General features: G+C 44.7%; 1 long non-coding RNA gene across 1 annotated transcript in view; it reads right to left on the bottom strand.

The window, feature by feature from the left end:
- Window positions 1–1,254: 1,254 nt before the first annotated feature.
- LOC139268055 (uncharacterized) overlaps window positions 1,255–17,539 on the bottom strand; it is a 40,562-nt gene continuing 24,277 nt past the window's right edge. The window contains exon 3 of the long non-coding RNA XR_011593965.1: window positions 1,255–2,307. This is a non-coding gene — a long non-coding RNA (uncharacterized lncRNA). The remainder of the gene's footprint in view (window positions 2,308–17,539) is intronic.

Here is a 17,539-nt window from a genome sequence, read left to right as displayed (position 1 = left end):
TCTCTCTCTCTCTCTCTCTCCCTCTCCCAGTCTCTCTCTCTCCCTCTCTCCTCCAGCCTCTCTCTCTCCCAGTATCTCTGCGTACAGTTTTGGTCTCCGTATTTAAGGAAGGATATACTTGCATTGGAGGCTGTTCAGAGAAGGTTCACTAGGTTGATTCCAGAGATGAGGGGGTTGACTTATGAAGATAGGTTGAGTAGGTTAGGCCTATACTCATTGGAGTTCAGAAGAATGAGAGGTGATCTTATTGAAACATATAAGATAATGAGGGGGCTCGACAAGGTGGATGCAGAGAGGATATTTCCACTCATAGGGAAAACTAAAACTAGGGAGCATAGTCTCAGAATACAAGTCCACCCATTTAAAATTGAGATGAGGAGGAATTTCTTCTCGGTTGCAAATCTGTGGAATTCTCTGTACCAAAGAGCTGTGGAGGCTGGGTCATTGAATATATTTAAGGCGGAGATAGACAGATTTTTGAACGATAAGTGAGGAAAGGGTTATGGGGAATGGGTAGGGAAGTGGAGCCGAGTCCATGATCAGATCAGCCATGATCTCATTAAATGGCAGAGCAGGCTCGAGGGCCAAATGGCCTATTCCTGTTCCTATTTCTTATGTTCTTATATTCTCTCTCTCTTCCCCCCCCCCCATGTCTCTCTCTCTTCCCCACCCCCTGTCTCTCTCTCTTCCCCCCTCCTCCCATCTCTCTCTCTTCCCCCCATCTCTCTCTCTTCCCCCCCCGTTTCTCTCTCTGTTCCCCCCCATCTCTCTCTCTTCCCCCCCCCCCGTCTCTCTCTTTCCTCCCCCTCATCAGTCTCTCTCTCTCTTCCACCCCCATCTCGACCCCTCGCCGCTTCTCTGCCCGCTGCTGCCGCTCTCGGACATCCATGGGTCCTCTCGGCACCCCGCTGAGATAAGGTCGGCAGTCTTGGGCCTCAAGCCCTGCTTCTCGGCACCATGTGGAGGGAATAATTTGGGGCAGGGAGCTTGATAGATGCCACATGGGGGGGGGCGTGGTTTTACAGATGCCGCATTGTAAGGGGGGGGGTGTCTCTATGAGGGGGTCAAGTTCCCTTTTGACCAACTTGAGCGGTTTCGAATCGCTCCCCCTCCCTTGGGTTCTGTACTCTGGATTTATTTGGGGGGGGGGGGTGACAAAAGTCCAGAGGACACTGGTTTGATGCAAAGAGCTTTGGTTTTATTACTAGAATAGTAAGCCTATATTACTTTGACTGTAAGAAAATACAAGGCCAAACTTACAATCACTCTAACAAAGAACAATACAAGGAAAGGTACAAGGACAAACTTAAAATCACTGTAAAAAAGAACAATACAAGGAAAGGTACAAAGTCAAACTTATAATCACTCTAATAAAGTACCATGCACTACACATTCAAAGGGGGTTGCAGTAAAATTATACCTCCCATCTCCCAATACCTAATTCTAGCTAGGTTAGACTCCAGGGCAGGCAGGGACTTATGCTTACCAATCCTTTTGATAGTTAATGGTAGATGGTGATGTTCTTTCTTCCTTCAGGACTTCAAGACTTCGAGGCTGGAGAAGTTAGTTTGCAACTGTCACGTTGATTTCTCTCCTTGTCTTGATGAGATAGTAGCAACCACCTCTCTCCCCTCTCTCCTCTCTCTCCTCTCTTCTCTCTCTCTCTAACCTCTGTTGAAAACAGTGGCCAGTTATACGATTTCAGTGTTCTAATCTTGCCGCCCAATCTGTTCACAATCCTTTGTATAATTTTGGCGGGCTTGGTTCTTCTTTGTAATATTTTGTCGGGCTTGTTAAAGTTGATATGTCTTGGGTGGGTTGATGTTCGAAAACTGTTTCCTGATGGAAATATTAGTTTGGTAATTGCAATGTCCTTTTGTGCTTAGTCTTTTGCATACAGGCTGGATTGGGCCTCTTTGTGATGTATATGCTGAAATGGTTTGTCCAGACGCATGTTGATGGGGAGCCATCTCTGGGTGATTTTGCGATGGTAATGCCTCTTGTGGAGGAAGATTTTCAAATACTCATTCTTCCAAACAGGTTAACTCATTCCTCACACCCAGACATTTCCAATAATCAAGTGGGCTTCTTTTGTTCCCCAGGTCTGCCCACAGGCTTGAATTTGTCTTGTAAAAGTTCATAATTCTATTAAAGTTCGTAGTTTCTTCCATAAGCACTTTAGAGTTCCAAACTTTTCAGTAGATAGTCCCAAATGAAATTTCCTTTTGAATAAGCCCAAACACAGGGGGGGTTCTGGTGAATGTTGCTCTCTGCAGCATGGAGAGGTGGGGCTTTACAGACGCATGTCTGTCAAAAAAAGTGCAGTACAAATAGTTATGTCGCAGCATTAACATGGCCTAAATAAATTGTAACATTGGGAAGTAGTGTGGAAGCGTCTCTGACAGCAGTACTTGTCACCATAGTGTAGCTCAGTGCTGCAGAGTCTCATCCTGGGATTTGTACTGTGGATATTTTCTGACAAAGCAGTTAAAATATAGAAATTTGATTCTATTGGTTGTACATTTCAGTCATAAAATATACATATGTTGCATACAATCTTATAAGCCATGGGATTTGTTTTTTTCTGTGATTTAGTATTTCTGCATTTCAATCATCTGAATCCAAATGGGGTCTTCCTGCATCATTAATCGTGTCCATGACAGCTGACTTTAAGAATACTCAGTGAGTCACGTAAGTGAAAATCTTGTTGTAAAAATACCCACTGCTAAGATGTTAATATGAATATGCACAATAGTTATGAGAAATCATATGGGTTGGTAAAAATAGAGGAGAAACGGATTATTGTTAAGCAGATGAAGAAGGAGAAAATGATAAATTAATGAAAGAGGATAAGAAAGGGTTAAATGGTAAGATGAAATTCTTTTATACAAATATAATGAGCCTTACAAATAATAGAATTGGAAATATATGAAGCAAACAAAAATAGTGATATTGACGTCACAGAAACATGATTACAAGTAGATAATGAGCAAGAGATGAAACTGAGAGGGTTGAGATAAATGAAAAGTTTCCCTCATCTTTGGTGGTGATGGCATTTGAGCACATCTGTCTGATTCCAGTATCACTGCTTTCACCTATTCTCCTTCCTTCCACAACACAGGGATCCAGTTCCAATCCACTATTCCAGTATCTGCATCATCAGATCAGCTTCCATCATTTCTGCCGAGCACAACCGACAAATAAGCCCAGCCTCCAGTATATTTTCCTTTTCCTTCCCCTATAAGCTTTCTGGAGGGCCCATTGACTCTACAACATGTTAGTTCACACTCCCAACACTTTCATCACTGACTACTCTTTCCCAGGCACTTTCCTGTGCACCTGCAACAGGTGGAACACCTGCTTCTTCCCACACTCCTCTCAGGGCCTCCAGTTATTCCAAGTGAGACAGAGATTAACATATACTTCCTCCAAAGTAGTGTACTATATTCCATCCTCCCTACGCTAGCTCCTATATATTTTTTTGTATTCGTTCATGGGATGTGGGTGTTGCTGGCAAGGCCAGCATTTATTGCTCATCCCTAATTGCCCCTGAGAAGGTGGTGGTGAGCCGCCTTCTTGAACTGCTGCATTCTGTGTGATGAAGGTACTCCCACTGTGCTGTTGGGGGGGGAGTTCCAAGATTTTGACCCAGCGATGATGAAAGAATGGTGATATACTTTCAAGTCAGGATGATGTGTGACTTGGAGGTGGCGGTGTTCCCATGCGTTTGCTGCCCTTGACCTTCTAGGCGGTTGAGGTTGCGGGTTTGGGAGGTGCTGCTGAAGAAACCTTGGTGAGTTACTGCAGTACCTCTTGTAGATGGTACACCCTGCAGCCACGGTACGCCAGTGATTCAGAGAGTGAATGTTGAAGGTGGTGGATGGGGTGCCAATTAAGCAGGTGGCTTTGTCCTTGATGGTGTCGAGCTTTTTGAGTGCTGTTGGAGCTGCTCTCATCCAGGCAAGTGGAGAGTATTCCATCACACTCCTGACTTGTGCCTTGTAGATGATGGAAAGGCTTTGGAAGAGTCAGGAGCAAATCATCCTCGATTCCGAGGGATTGCCTATGATGATGAAGAGGATAAGGGGGATCGGAACCACTGGATATGGTGTATTTGGATTTCCAGAAGGCATTCGATAAGGTGCCACATAAAAGGTTACTGCACAAGATAAAAGTTCACGGGGTTGGTGGTAATATATTAGTATGGATAGAGGATTGGCTAACTAATAGAAAACAGAGAGCCGGGATAAATGGGTCATTTTCCAGTTGGAAAACAGTGACTAGTGGGTTGCCACAGGGATCGGCGCTGGGGCCTCAACTATTTACAATCTATATTAATGATTTGCATGAAGGGACCGAGTGTAATGTAGCCAAGTTTGCTGATGATACAAAGATGGATGGGCAAGCAAATTATGAGGAGGACACACAAAATCTGCAGAGGGATATAGACAGGTGAAGTGAGTGGGCAAAAATTTGGCAGATGGTGTATGATGTGGGAAAATATGATATCCACTTGGGCAGAAAAATAGAAAAGCAAATTATAATTTAAATGGAGAAAAATTGCAAAGTGCTTCAGTACAGAGGGATCTGGGGGTCCTCGTCCTCACTCTCTGAGTGAAGAAGTTTCTCCTCATCTCAGTCCTAAATGGCTAACCCCTTATCCTAAGACTGTGTCCCCTGGTTCTGGACTTCTCCAACATCGGGAACAATCTACCCGCATCTAACCTGTCCCATCCCGTCAGAATCTTGTGTGTTTCTATGAGATCCCCTCTCATTCTTCCAAACTCCAATGTATAAAGGCCCAATTGATCCAGTCTCTCCTCATATGTCAGTCCGGCCATCCCGGGAATTAGTCTGGTGAACCTTCGCAGCACTTCCTCAATAGCAAGAACGTCCTTCCTCAGATTAGGAGACCAAAATTGAACACAATATTCCAGGTGAGGCCTCACCAAGGCCCTGTACAACTGCAGTAAGGCCTCCCTGCTCCTATACTCAAATCCCCTAGCTATGAAGACCAACATACCATTTGCCTTCTTTACCGCCTGCTGTACCTGTATGCCAACTTTCAATGACTGATGAACCATAACACCCAGGTCTCGTTGCACCCCCCCTTTTTCTAATCTGCCGCCATTCAGATAATATTCGGTTTTCATGTTTTTGCCCCCAAAGTGGATAACCTCACATTATACTGCATCTGCCATGCATTTGCCCACTCACCTAACCTGTCCAAGTCACCCTGCAGCCTCTTAGCGTCCCCCTCACAGCTCACACCGCCACCCACTTTAGTGTCATCTGCAAACTTGGAGATATTACACTCAGTTCCTTCATCCAAATCATTGATGTATATTGTAAATAGCTGGGGTCCCAGCACTGAGCCCTGCGGCACCCCACTAGTCACTGCCTGCCATTCTGAAAAGGACCCGTTTATCCAGACTCTCTGCTTCCTGTCTACCAACCAATTCTCTATCCACGTCAGTATATTACCACCAATACCATGTGCTTTGATTTTGTACACCAATCTCTTGTGTAGTACCTTGTCAAAAGCCTTTTGAAAGTCCAAATACACCACATCCACTGGTTCTCCCTTGTCCACTCTACTAGTTACATCCTCAAAAAATTCCAGAAGATTTGGCAAGCATGATTTTCCCTTCATAAATCCATGCTGACTTGGACAGATCCTGTCACTGCTTTCCAAATGCGCTGCTATTTCATCCTTAATAATTGATACCAACATTTTCCCCACCATTGATGTCAGGCTAACCAGTCTATAATTACCCGCTTTCTCTCTCCCTCCTTTTTAAAAAAGTGGTGTCACATTAGCTACCCTCCAGTCCATAGGAACTGATCCCCAGTCGATAGACTGTTGGAAAATGATCACCAATGCATCCACTATTTCGAGGGCCACTTCCTTAAGTACTCTGGGATGCAGACTATCAGGCCCCAGGTTTTTATCAGCCTTCAATCTCATCAATTTCCTGAATACAATTTCCCGCCTAATAAGGATATCCTTCGGTTCCTCCTTCTCACTAGGTCCCCTAGTACTTTCGGAAGGTTATTTGTGTCTTCCTTCGTGAAGACAGAACCAAAGTATTTGTTCAGTTCGTCTGCCATTTCTTTGTTCTCCAATATAAATTCACCTGAATCCGACTGCAAGGGACCTATGTTTGTCTTCACTAATCTTTTTCTCTTCACTTATCTATAGAAGCTTTTGCAGTCAGTTTTTATGTTCCCGGCAAGCTTCTTCTTGTACTCTATTTTCCCCCTCTTCATGAAACCCTTTGTCCTTCTCTGCTGAATTCTAAATTTCTCCCAGTCCTCAGGTTTGCTGCTTTTTCTGGCCAATTTATATGCGTCTTCCTTGGATTTAACACTATCCTTAATTTCCCTTGTTGGCCACGGTTGAGCCACCTTCCCCATTTTATTTTTACTCCAGACAGGGATGTACAATTGCTGAAGTTTATCCATGAGATCTTTAAATGTTTGCCATTGCCTATCCACTGTCAACGCTTTAAGTATCATTCGCCAGTCTACTCTAGCCAATTCACGCCTCAAACCATCGAAGTTACCTTTCCTTAAGTTCAGGACCCTAGTTTCTGAATTAACTGTGTCACTCTCCATCCTAATAAAGAATTCTACCATGTTATGGTCACTCTTCCCCAAGGGGTCTCGCACAACAAGATTGCTAATTAGTCCCTTCTCATTACACAATACGCAGTCTAGGATGGCCAGCTCCCTGGTTGGTTCCTCGACATATTGGTCTAGAAAACCATCCCGAATACTCTCCAGGAAATCCTCCTCCACCGCATTGCTACCAGTTTGGATAGCCCAATCAATATGTAGATTAAAGTCACCCATGATAACTGCTGTACCTTTATTGCATGCATCCCTTATTTCTTGTTTGATGCTGTCCCCAACCTTGGTGGTTTGGTGATCTGTACACAACTCCCACTAGTGTTTTCTGCCCCTTGATATTCCGCAGCTCCACCCATACCGATTCCACATCATCCAAGCGAATGTCCTTTCTTACTATTGCATTAATTTCCTCTTTAACCAGCAATTGCCACCCCATCTCCTTTTCCTTTCTGTCTATCCTTCCTAAATGTTGAATACCCCTGGATGTTGAGTTCCCAGCCTTTGGTCACCCTGGAGCCATGTCTCCATGATGCCAATTACATCATACCCGTTAACTGCTATCTGCACAGTTAATTCGTCCACCTTGTTCCGAATTCTCCTCGCATTGGGGGGCAGTCTTTTATACTGGGCCCTGCACACCTATGCAGGTGACTCTCAGGTCTCCCACCGCAGTGCCCTCCGGTGAGCAGCCTCTGCCACAGGGGCAGGAAACCCCTGTCTCCATCTAGTTGAACCCTCTAGTGGTGCCAGCATAGTATATACACAGTGTAAACCTTATTCAAGTATATCAGGTAAACAAGTCTCCATCTTATGCAACTATACAGTGACTACACAGAGAATATATCTATAGTCTGCATATATAACATCACGCTTCCCCAAGTCCTTTGTGCCAATTACCTTTACACTATGTGCTCTGGCTTAGCTCTCCTCAGACTTAAATGCCAATAGCCCTTGCACCTTGGCTGTACTTTGGCTTGGCTCTCTCCCTGTTAACCCCCAAGTCCTTTTGCCTCAACGTTGGGTAGTGGTTACCAGTTTGGATGGTTTGATGATGCAGTGGAGGCTCCAGTGGGTTCTGGGTGTGATCCATATGTGTGTCCATGGCTACATACATCCATTTCCCACCCCCTCAACAGTGAGATCATGCAGCAGGCCTGTTACATTAACATACAGGATCAGACATAGTGCAATTACAAAGAAAGGAAGTTACAATTTGTATCGTGACACCTTGGTTCAGTGACTTACGTTCGTTACATTTTGCGGTCGTGCGCCAGGATTGGGTAGATTGCATTCATGGTTCAGTCATGGTAAGTACTGAGGTTGCAGTACAGGTATGCACCTTTACCCTCCCGAATTCGCTCACTTGCTACTTTTGGGGACACTCTATTCCCGACATCTCGCAACAACATTTTGTTCACAATCTTAATCGGTTCGTTACATTGATTGTCATGCATACAATGTCTCTTTAAGTTCAGTTAGTTGCAGGTCTCCTTTAAGAGAATCCTGCTGGTTTTACCCCAATCAAATCCTTTGTTAGACACCACGTATTGGTCCCTCAGCGTTGCACCTCGTGATATGGCTGCGGCCATCTTTTCTTTCAGCCACGCTGCACCTCACTGCAGCAGGGACACCATCTTGCCTCTGTCCTCGAGTTCGACTGCCTTGATCCTTCTCTCCCACGATTCTGCCACAAAAGCTGGAAGGGTGCCTGTGAATTCGATCTTCCTTCCCAGGAGTCCTGTCACTGGAGCCGGGAAGGTACTTATAGGTCATTCCGGTCAGATCATTGCCACGCAGTCGTGATGGACGGTCTGTGCCTCAGGTGCTGTGCTGGTCTGTTCTCTGGTGCCTAGCCCAAGCGAAGGTAAGGTTTTGCTCTGCCTCTGAGCATCGATTGCTGGAGTGAAGAGGTCTTCACATTTCCATTGGATCTTCCCCATCCACCTTCTTCCAAGTAGCGTTGGACCATCACCTGCAACAATCTACAGAGGTAACTTATGCACCACGCCATTATGGATTACACTTACATCCGCACTACCAAGGACTGGGATCAGCTCCTTGGTGTAGGTGCGCAACTTTTCCTGTACTGGTACCGGCTCGGGTCGTTTTTCATTTCACAGCCTCTCAAAGGCATCCTGGCACATCACTGACTGGCTTGCTCCTGTGTCCACTTTCATGAAGACTGGAACGCCGTTTATTTTGACTTCCATCTTCACTGGAGGACAATCGCTGGTGCAGGTATCCACTCTATACACTTCTTCTTGGGGCTGAGCTGCTTCTCTGGCCAAATCATCATACTCCCTGTTGGATTCAAAGTCATCTACCGACTCCTCTGCTAGACGGTGAGTCATCTTTCTTTTACACATACGCTGGAGGTGGCCCTTTGTGTTACAGGCTTTGCATACGTACACAGCAAACTGACACTGGTGAGCCCTATGGTTTCCTCCGCAACGCCAGCATGGTGCTACTCGATTAGCACCCCTCAGCGGACTCCGAGTTCTGGAACCCTGAGGTCTGTGCTCTCTGTCCTGGGCAGAGCCACGTTCTACAGTCTTGCCTGTGAAAGGCATCATTCTGTGTACAGTGCTTGCCCGGTTTGAGTCCACAGGATGAATAATTTGCTTGGTGCTGCAGGTCGAGGTCATGAAGGCCTGACTGATGCTGATGGCCTTCTGCAGGTTGACTGTGGTGTCGGCAGATAATAGCTTGTGACGGAGGCCCTCGTGGCCAATTCCTATAACGAAGATGTCTCGCAATGCTTCGTTGAGGTGCGTGCCGAAATCACAGTTTCGCAAGTCTCCTGAGGTCGGCAGCATATTTTGCAATCTCCTGGCCCTCAGGTCTGTGGTGAGTGTAGAATCTGTGCCTGGCCGTGAGGATGCTGTTTTGGTTTTAGTTGGTCACGAATTAGTTCAGTCAACTCATCGTATGTCTTATCCTTGGCCTTTGTGGGTGCCAGCAAGTCCCTGAAGAGTCAGTAGACCTCGGGCCCACAACTGGTCAGCAGTACAGCCTTGTGCTCTCCGCCAATGTGTCTGTCTCCCCTGCCAGGTCGTTTGCCACGAAATATTGCTCAAGCCTTTCCGTGAAGGCATCCCAATCATCACCCTCTGCAAAGTCTTTTAATGTGCCAAAGGTAACTATAATCATGTGAAAGTCTATATTCTCATTGCCAGTTGTTATGTCTGTAATGCACTTATGAATGACTCCATGAGGCAATGTGTTGTACTCAAACTGTTGTGACCTTGGTCCTTTACTCGTAACTCCAGAGTGAGGCACAAGCATGGTGGGCAGCCTTTTACACTGGGCCCTGCACACCTATGCAGTTGACCCTCAGGTCTCCCACTGCAGTGCCCTCTGGTGGACAGCCTCTGCCACAGGGGCAGGAAACCCCAATCTCCACCAGTTGCACCCTCTAGTGGTGCCAGCATAATATATACTCAGTGTAAACCTTATTGATAGTACATCAGGTAACAAGTCTCCATCTTATGCAACCATACAGTGACTACACAGAGAGTATATCTATAGTCTGCATATATAACAAGTTGAGTAACATAACTACTATGCTACCATTCCCGTATATACTAAAGGAGACGAGCTGCAGAATGGCTGACTATATTACCTGAACATTTCCATCTGTCTATAAGCACGGCTCTGATCTCTCTGTGGGTTACTATTTGAACTCACCTGCTCATTCTCATTCTGTCTTTTCTAATCTTTTTTTCCAACATAAGTCAAATCAAGTTCAATGTCGACTTCAGGAACAGCATCTCATCAACTTTTGGACACTTTGCAGCTCTCTGCTCCGAACATTGACTTTATCAGCTTCATACCTTAACTGGATCTCTGGTTTTCAGTTTTTCCCTCATTCATATTCCACCCTATTCCTACCCATTATAGAGCTGTTTTACTGAACTTTTCTCTTGCAAATATCTTTTCACAGTTTCTCTGAGATGACCTTTGTGGGCTTCACCAGATATTTCTCTCATGCTAATTACCAAAGACTCACTTTCTAGGAACCAGAGTATGACATTCTAAACACACCAACTACTGTTGTAGCAAACAGAAAGCTTTATTACTGTAATGACCTTACTCAATTGACACGATCCCTCTCCTGTTCGTCTGGTCCTCAGATAGTTGACAAATAAGCATTTTTCTGATTGTGTGACTTAGGTTATAAATTAAGTTTAACTTACATCTTGGCCTGAATTTTAATCGGGAGCAAGATTAGGAATGTAGTTGGGGCAGGAGGCGTAGCGGGGGGCTTGGAAGCGGTTGACAAACCCAGGAGAACGGGTTTGAATGGGAAAGCTCTGTTTCCCACCGACAGCCCACCAGATTGAGAGGCTGGCTGGCTGCAGGCAGGTAGGCTTGCAGGAGGAGGGACGAAGGGGTTGTGTGGGGGCCAGGGGGTGGCTGGAGGGGCGGGGGGCAGGAGCGATCGGACGGCCGGAGGAGCGGGGGGTGGCGGGCATCGGGAACTATCGGTGGGCCGGAGGAGCAGGGGGAGAGGGGAGCTGGGAGGGATGATCATTGGAGGGCCGGAAGATCGCATGGGAGCCGGAGGCTGATCTTTGGAAGGCCAGAGGCGCAGGGGGAGGGGCCAGGGGTGGCTGATGCTTGGGGGGGGGCTAGGAGCAGCATGGGGGGGGGCCAGGAAACAGCATGATTGGGGGGGCCGGAGGAGCTCATGGCATGGGTGGCCGGAGGCGTATGGGGTGGGGGAGGCCTCATGAGGTGTAAGGGCACTTGCCTCCTGGATCCAACAGTCCACACCTTACTTTAGCTGTCGTGTTTCATGCAAAACCTGACCAGCTACAGTTAAATTTAAAATGGAGGTTAAATCTGAGGCACGGCAGCCTAATTATAATCTTTTAAGTGGGAGCCCCGCCTCCTGGGAGTGGGTTGGCTGCCCTCCGCCTCCCCATCCTGACTCCATTAAGAAAGAAAGAAGAAAGACTTGCATTTATATAGCGCCTTTCACAACCACTGGACATCTCAAAGCGCTTTACAGCCAAGGAAGTACTTCTGAAGTGTAGGCACAGTTGTAATGTGGGAAATGCGGCAGCCAATTTGCGCACAGCAAGCTCCCATAAGCAACAATGTGATAATGACCAGATAATCTGTTTTTGCCATCATTGATTGAGGGATAAATATTGGCCAGGATACCTGGAATAACTCCCCTGCTCTTCTTAGAAATAGTGCCATGGAATATTTTACGTCCACCCGAGAGAGCAGATGGGGCCTCGGTTTAACGTCTCATCCGAAAGACGGATTAAAACTGGGAGTGGGCGGGTTGGAGGTGGGTTCTGGTCGGGATTCAGACTTTCAACATTAACTTGCTACCCAATCCCAACCCACCTGTTTATTTTGGTTAAAATTCCCCCCATTGGGTCTACAAAAATAACAAAAGGCACTTTGCAACACAACAACCTGGACCAGGTAACCTGTAACACAACGTGAAAATTAATCTGTGGCCATGGAGTCACCAGGTGGACATCTCTATCTGAATGGGCCTAGAAGAACTGAAGGGCAATAGCAAGCTCCCAAAATATATATCTCTGCCTGAGAACTCGAGCTAGCAACTCCTCCCACAGTTTCTTTTATCGACTATCAGCTTCTGTGAGAAACTGCCACTTCACATCAGTTCTCACAGGCATCATGATTGTCAATTCACACTGCAGATGAAATGGTGCATAGCCTGAGCCACACAACAGATCGGCACAAATCTATTTATCCTGGTCTCGAATTACTTTATCCTTGACTAGCTCTCTTCAGAGCAAAGCAAGCATGTAAACAAGGTTGCAATTAACCTCTTAGCATTCTGCAGCCGAGCATCAGGTGTATTGTAACGTCATGCAAATGAAGTATCTTCTGTCACCTGCATCCAGCAACATTGGGTACAAAGGTTCTCCGCTACCCCACACCACACCATCGCGATCTCCCTCCTCGCTATCCAATCGCTCCCTCCTTCCTCACTGCCTCCGCCCGCATCCCCCATGAGCTCCGATCTTCTCAATTGTTGTCAACAGTACCCAGCAGTCCCCAGCTGCTGCCTTGTGTCACAGACATTCCCAGCCAGCATTCCCAGCCTCTCAATCTGGCCAGCTGCCGGGTGGGAAACGGAGTAAAACAATTCTAGAAAGAAACCCATGATTGTGCTGCCGATTTGTTTGTCTTATCACTTTATATCGTTCTATACTCTTCAGTCCAGAATGTGTTGACCTCTGATGCAAAATGTCAGTAAACAGTTGTTTGCATTAATATAATTGCCCTTCACATTTCAACCGGTACTTAAAATAAAGGTGCAGAGAAGAAGGCACCTTTGCCATTGTGTAGGAACATGTTCATGCTCTGTGTCCTTTATAAATGTAATCACACAAAACTAGTATTAGTCTAATACTCGGGCCCCTGAGAGCAAGTAATTCTCCTCTTTAAATTGGCCTCGGGTGCATCTTGTGGAGCTACAATTCACAGCTCAGTTTGCCTGAAGCTATCAATAGTCTGAATGCAGGCAACATCTGCAAATATACTGATCTTAAACCAATACCAACCTAGCTTCAGCCCGCATTTGGACACCTACTGCCGGCTTCAGTAAGTTTATTGACTTTGACAACTTTAGAGAGTGTTATTTATTAAATGCCTTGACCAGAGACTCTTCAGAACAATTAACAGTGGCTTTGATTGTGTATTGATTTCTCTGGCATACTTTGATAACATGTCTTACATGGAGCATTCTTTTATCTTTTTGTCGTGCAAAATTAAAATAGGAACTGAGGGTGTATGGTGCTACAGCTCATTAGTTTACTAATGTGATTTGCCACGGAGTACTGCGATGCTGGCTTGTATCTTTTGATTTCTCTGATCTCAGCCAGGCTGTTAATGAGTTTGCTGAATGGAGGCTCATCCCCACAGGGAAGAAGAGAAAGGAAATTGGAGGCTATGTTAGCTCAAGGGTGGCATCGACAGTGGGCAGAAAGCAAGTTAGTTGGCTGGCTACCCTCTCAATTGGAAAGTGAAGAGTCTATTCGCGGGAATAAATACAGGAGATAAAACAAAGACACAACAATGAATTATTCATTTAGAAACACTCTTTTAGTTAGTTTAACATTTAAATTGAAGACGTTAGCCACTTTTAAGATCATTTGTTTCTAAAAACAAAACAGCACCCTTGCTCAGTTTTGCTTACAAAACTAATACAGGAGGCACTTCCATTACCTGCCACTTCTATCTCGTTTTACAGAATGTCTGGTGTCTTTTAACTGGTGAAAACTAAGTAAAAGTGGCTTGTCAATGATGATATCTGCTGTTACCATTGTGGATCCCTGCAGATAGCAGCTTGGGTCAGTGGGGTCAGTCACTCCTTAGTGGTCTGAGCATCTTAGTTTTATAGAAATTGAGTCACATTGCCCGATATTTAAAAAGAAAGTAAGTCGTGGATTTCTATACCGCCTTTCATGACCACCGGAAGTCTCCAAGCGCTTTACAGCCAATGAAGTACTTTCGGAGTGTAGTCACTGTTGTAATCTACCTGTACAATAACAGTGGTGTAACGATAGCATCCCTTTGTGATCTGAATTGGATACTTGTGCCTTTCGCACGAATGCCACTTCAATCTCTCGACTGTCTGTCCCACCTGTTACAGAGTCTGTGGCTCTTGTATTGGACTGTTCAGCCACCAAAGAACTCACTTCAGGATTGGAAGCAAGTCTTCCTCGATTCCAAGGGACTGCCTATGATTGATGATGACTTCAATCTCTCTAAAGGCGGACCAAGTTATCACTATGTCAATCAAGGCTTGATACAAATTGTTAAACTGCATTATTTTCACAGTGAAGTGAATATACAGAGCATGAATTATGATCAGATTTACTTAGCTCAATCGGCACAACTTACCTTTGCATAATGATACAAAATAACGAACATGCCATACTACCCCATATCAGTGATTGCATTACTTGAATTCTGCAAGAAGTCTTCTATCTGTTCCTCCATCACATTTTACTATCCAAGCTACCTCAGTGAAGATCCTCACAGTTTTGTTGGTAGTTGCTGTGCGGAGATAACAGCTCTTCTAATAGACCTGGGTAACAGTGCAAATATCTGGCTTTAATACACATTTAGTAATAGCTTACAGCCCAGGGCCTTGCTTTTTAAATGTTTGCAAATTTACTTTGATTTTAAAACATGTTGCTTAAAAGTAACTTTTTTTTCCAAATCCTTTCCAAAAATGGTGAAAAAAATCCTGAAATTGCATGCCTTGCAATAACACAATGACAGAGAGGATAGCAGTCCTGATCTAAACAAAGCCCAATTAAATGGGCGCAGTTTGGAACTATATTTTGAAATGTACAGCATTTGGTCTCTTGAAATATTTTGTCAAATGATTGGACATATTTGTAAATATTTGATGAGAAATTGGTGGTGGATTCAACCCATCCATCTATGCTGTCAGTGCTCTGGATTCTGCTCAGTTCCACAATGCAGTACACACTTGTGTTCATTATCTTTTAATTCTTTGATACTGAATTTGCGATTCCGATTCAACCATTCTGATCATGCAGAACCTTAATAGCTGCTGAAGTCCATTTATAACCTCGGAATAATTTCCACCTCTCTTTCTAATCTATTGCATTCTTTCCCAACACACACATGGAACTGTTTCATTTACAAATAAATTCTCTGTTTTTAAACTAAAATCTCTCGTGACAGGGCATTACTTTATACTTTTACTCTTTGTTGAGGCAAAATAAATAATTCGATGTCTGGTAAAAGTTGTGGCGCAGAGGGATTTAATGTCTCGGAGAAAGCTGTGTGACTGAGTGATAACATGCATTGAGGGGTTATAAAAAATAAAACAGCAAAACGATTCTAGTGTTACATGATTGATTATTCACATCTAAAGTCTGTCTGTTCGAGTATGTTGCCTTTCCATTAAAATATTTCTGTGAAATGAGACAGGCAGCTATTCCAGGCATGAACCTCACATGCTGCTCTGCTCAGGGGGATCAGGTGTACGAGGCAGCCACAAGCAACACAGCCTTTTTATTGTGCCTGGTGCATCAACTCATTTTTTGTTTGGTCTTATTTGGGCTTTGTTGAGATTTTAACATTTTCACATTCTCCCTGAGATCTTGAGCTCATCGAAAGAGATATTTTGCATCCCCCTCAATGTAGTCGCCTTCTGTTGGGAGAGTGGAACAGATTGTCCAGTATTGGTAAATGGTGAAAGGCTGCGGCAGGTACAGCGGTTCAGTCATTTGCAATTGGCAACATAGTCCACCGGTCTCTGAGGAAAGTCATGTTTAAAAGTAGAGTCCCAAAAATGTAGAGCCCCTGAATGCTCAGGAAGCTTAATCTGTGAGTAGCCATACTTGATCAGAAGATATTAGCTTTAAACTTGGTTCTGTGCTAAATCACTGATTGTGAGAGGGGCAGTCATAAGGGTGTTTTAATTGGCCTTCATTTCTCTGGGTTAGGGAAGGTGAAAATTGCATAGAGTTTCCACTTCGAAGCATTATTCAGTGACTCCTGTTGGAGGTGGTGTGGACATTGGTATTGGCCTCAGCTTTAATACCCTCTGTAGCTAAATAGACTGCCAGCAGTTGCTTTCAATGTTCACATATTATAGAAACATAGAAAATAGGTGCAGGAGTAGGCCATTTGGCCCTTCGAGCCTGCACCGCCATTCAATGAGTTCATGGCTGAACATGCAACTTCAGTACCCCATTCCTGCTTTCTCGCCATACCCCCTGATCCCCCTAGTAGTAAGGACTACATCTAACTCCTTTTTGAATATATTTAGTGAATTGGCCTCAACAACTTTCTGTGGTAGAGAATTCCACAGGTTCACCACTCTCTGGGTGAAGAAGTTTCTCCTCATCTTGGTCCTAAATGGCTTACCCCTTATCCTTAGACTGTGACCCCTGGTTCTGGACTTCCCCAACATTAATAAGAACATAAGAACTTAAGAATTAGGAACAGAAGTAGGCCATCTAGCCCCTTGAGCCTGCTCCGCCACCCAACAAGATCATGGCTGATCTGGCCGTGGACTCAGCTCCACTTACCCGCCCGCTCCCCATAACCCTTAATTCCCTTATTGGTTAAAAATCTATCTATCTGTGATTTGAATATATTCAATGAGCTAGCCTCAACTGCTTCCTTGGGGAGAGAATTCCACAGATTCACAATCCTCTGGGGTTTTAAATTGGCTCATAATGAATACTTAATTGAGATGCCTCATGCTCTTGGAACTGTACCCCAGCAAAGAGTTGATGCCTTCTGGAAAGGAAGTGGAGAGGAGAGAAATTGGCAGAGACAAAATTTAGAAAAAAGGGAAAAGCAAGAACACTTTAATTATCCTTTGTAATGTTGACAAAGCACCAGTAGTCTGACTGGTGCTTAGTGGATTTGCTCTGGCTTGTTTAGTGTCATTCCCCGTAAAGCAGGCAAGGAATACAGTGTATTTAGTTTTGAAGGAAGGGGGAAAAGAGAGGAAAAAATTATTTCTTGCAGTCAAAAATAATAGAACGGGCCACCTATGGAAAGGTGGCCATTCTACTTGTATGGGGGTTATTGGTTATGTAAATAACTAATGTGTGCAACCTTGACCAAGTCGGAGCGCTGTCAATGAATGGAACATGTACGGATATGTGTGTATGCATAAATATTGCCATGCCTGACACAAGGATGTCTGCCTGCCTTTGGAACATTGTTCATGTCTCAGCAATTTAGCCCAGTGAGCCCACTGCTACTAAAAGAAAATTTTAAATTTACACTGTGCTAAACTCTCCCATAACTTAATGAATTCCCCAAGTGAGGTCCATGATCACAAATAAACTTTCCAAGAAAATGAAACTGAATTCCATAAAGAGTACTCTCAGTTACAATTTGGCATTTCTCCATA

The sequence above is a fragment of the Pristiophorus japonicus genome, chromosome 8 (genome assembly GCF_044704955.1).
Source record: "Pristiophorus japonicus isolate sPriJap1 chromosome 8, sPriJap1.hap1, whole genome shotgun sequence".
NCBI lineage: Eukaryota > Metazoa > Chordata > Chondrichthyes > Pristiophoridae > Pristiophorus > Pristiophorus japonicus.
This window is presented reverse-complemented; position numbering and strand designations above follow the sequence as displayed.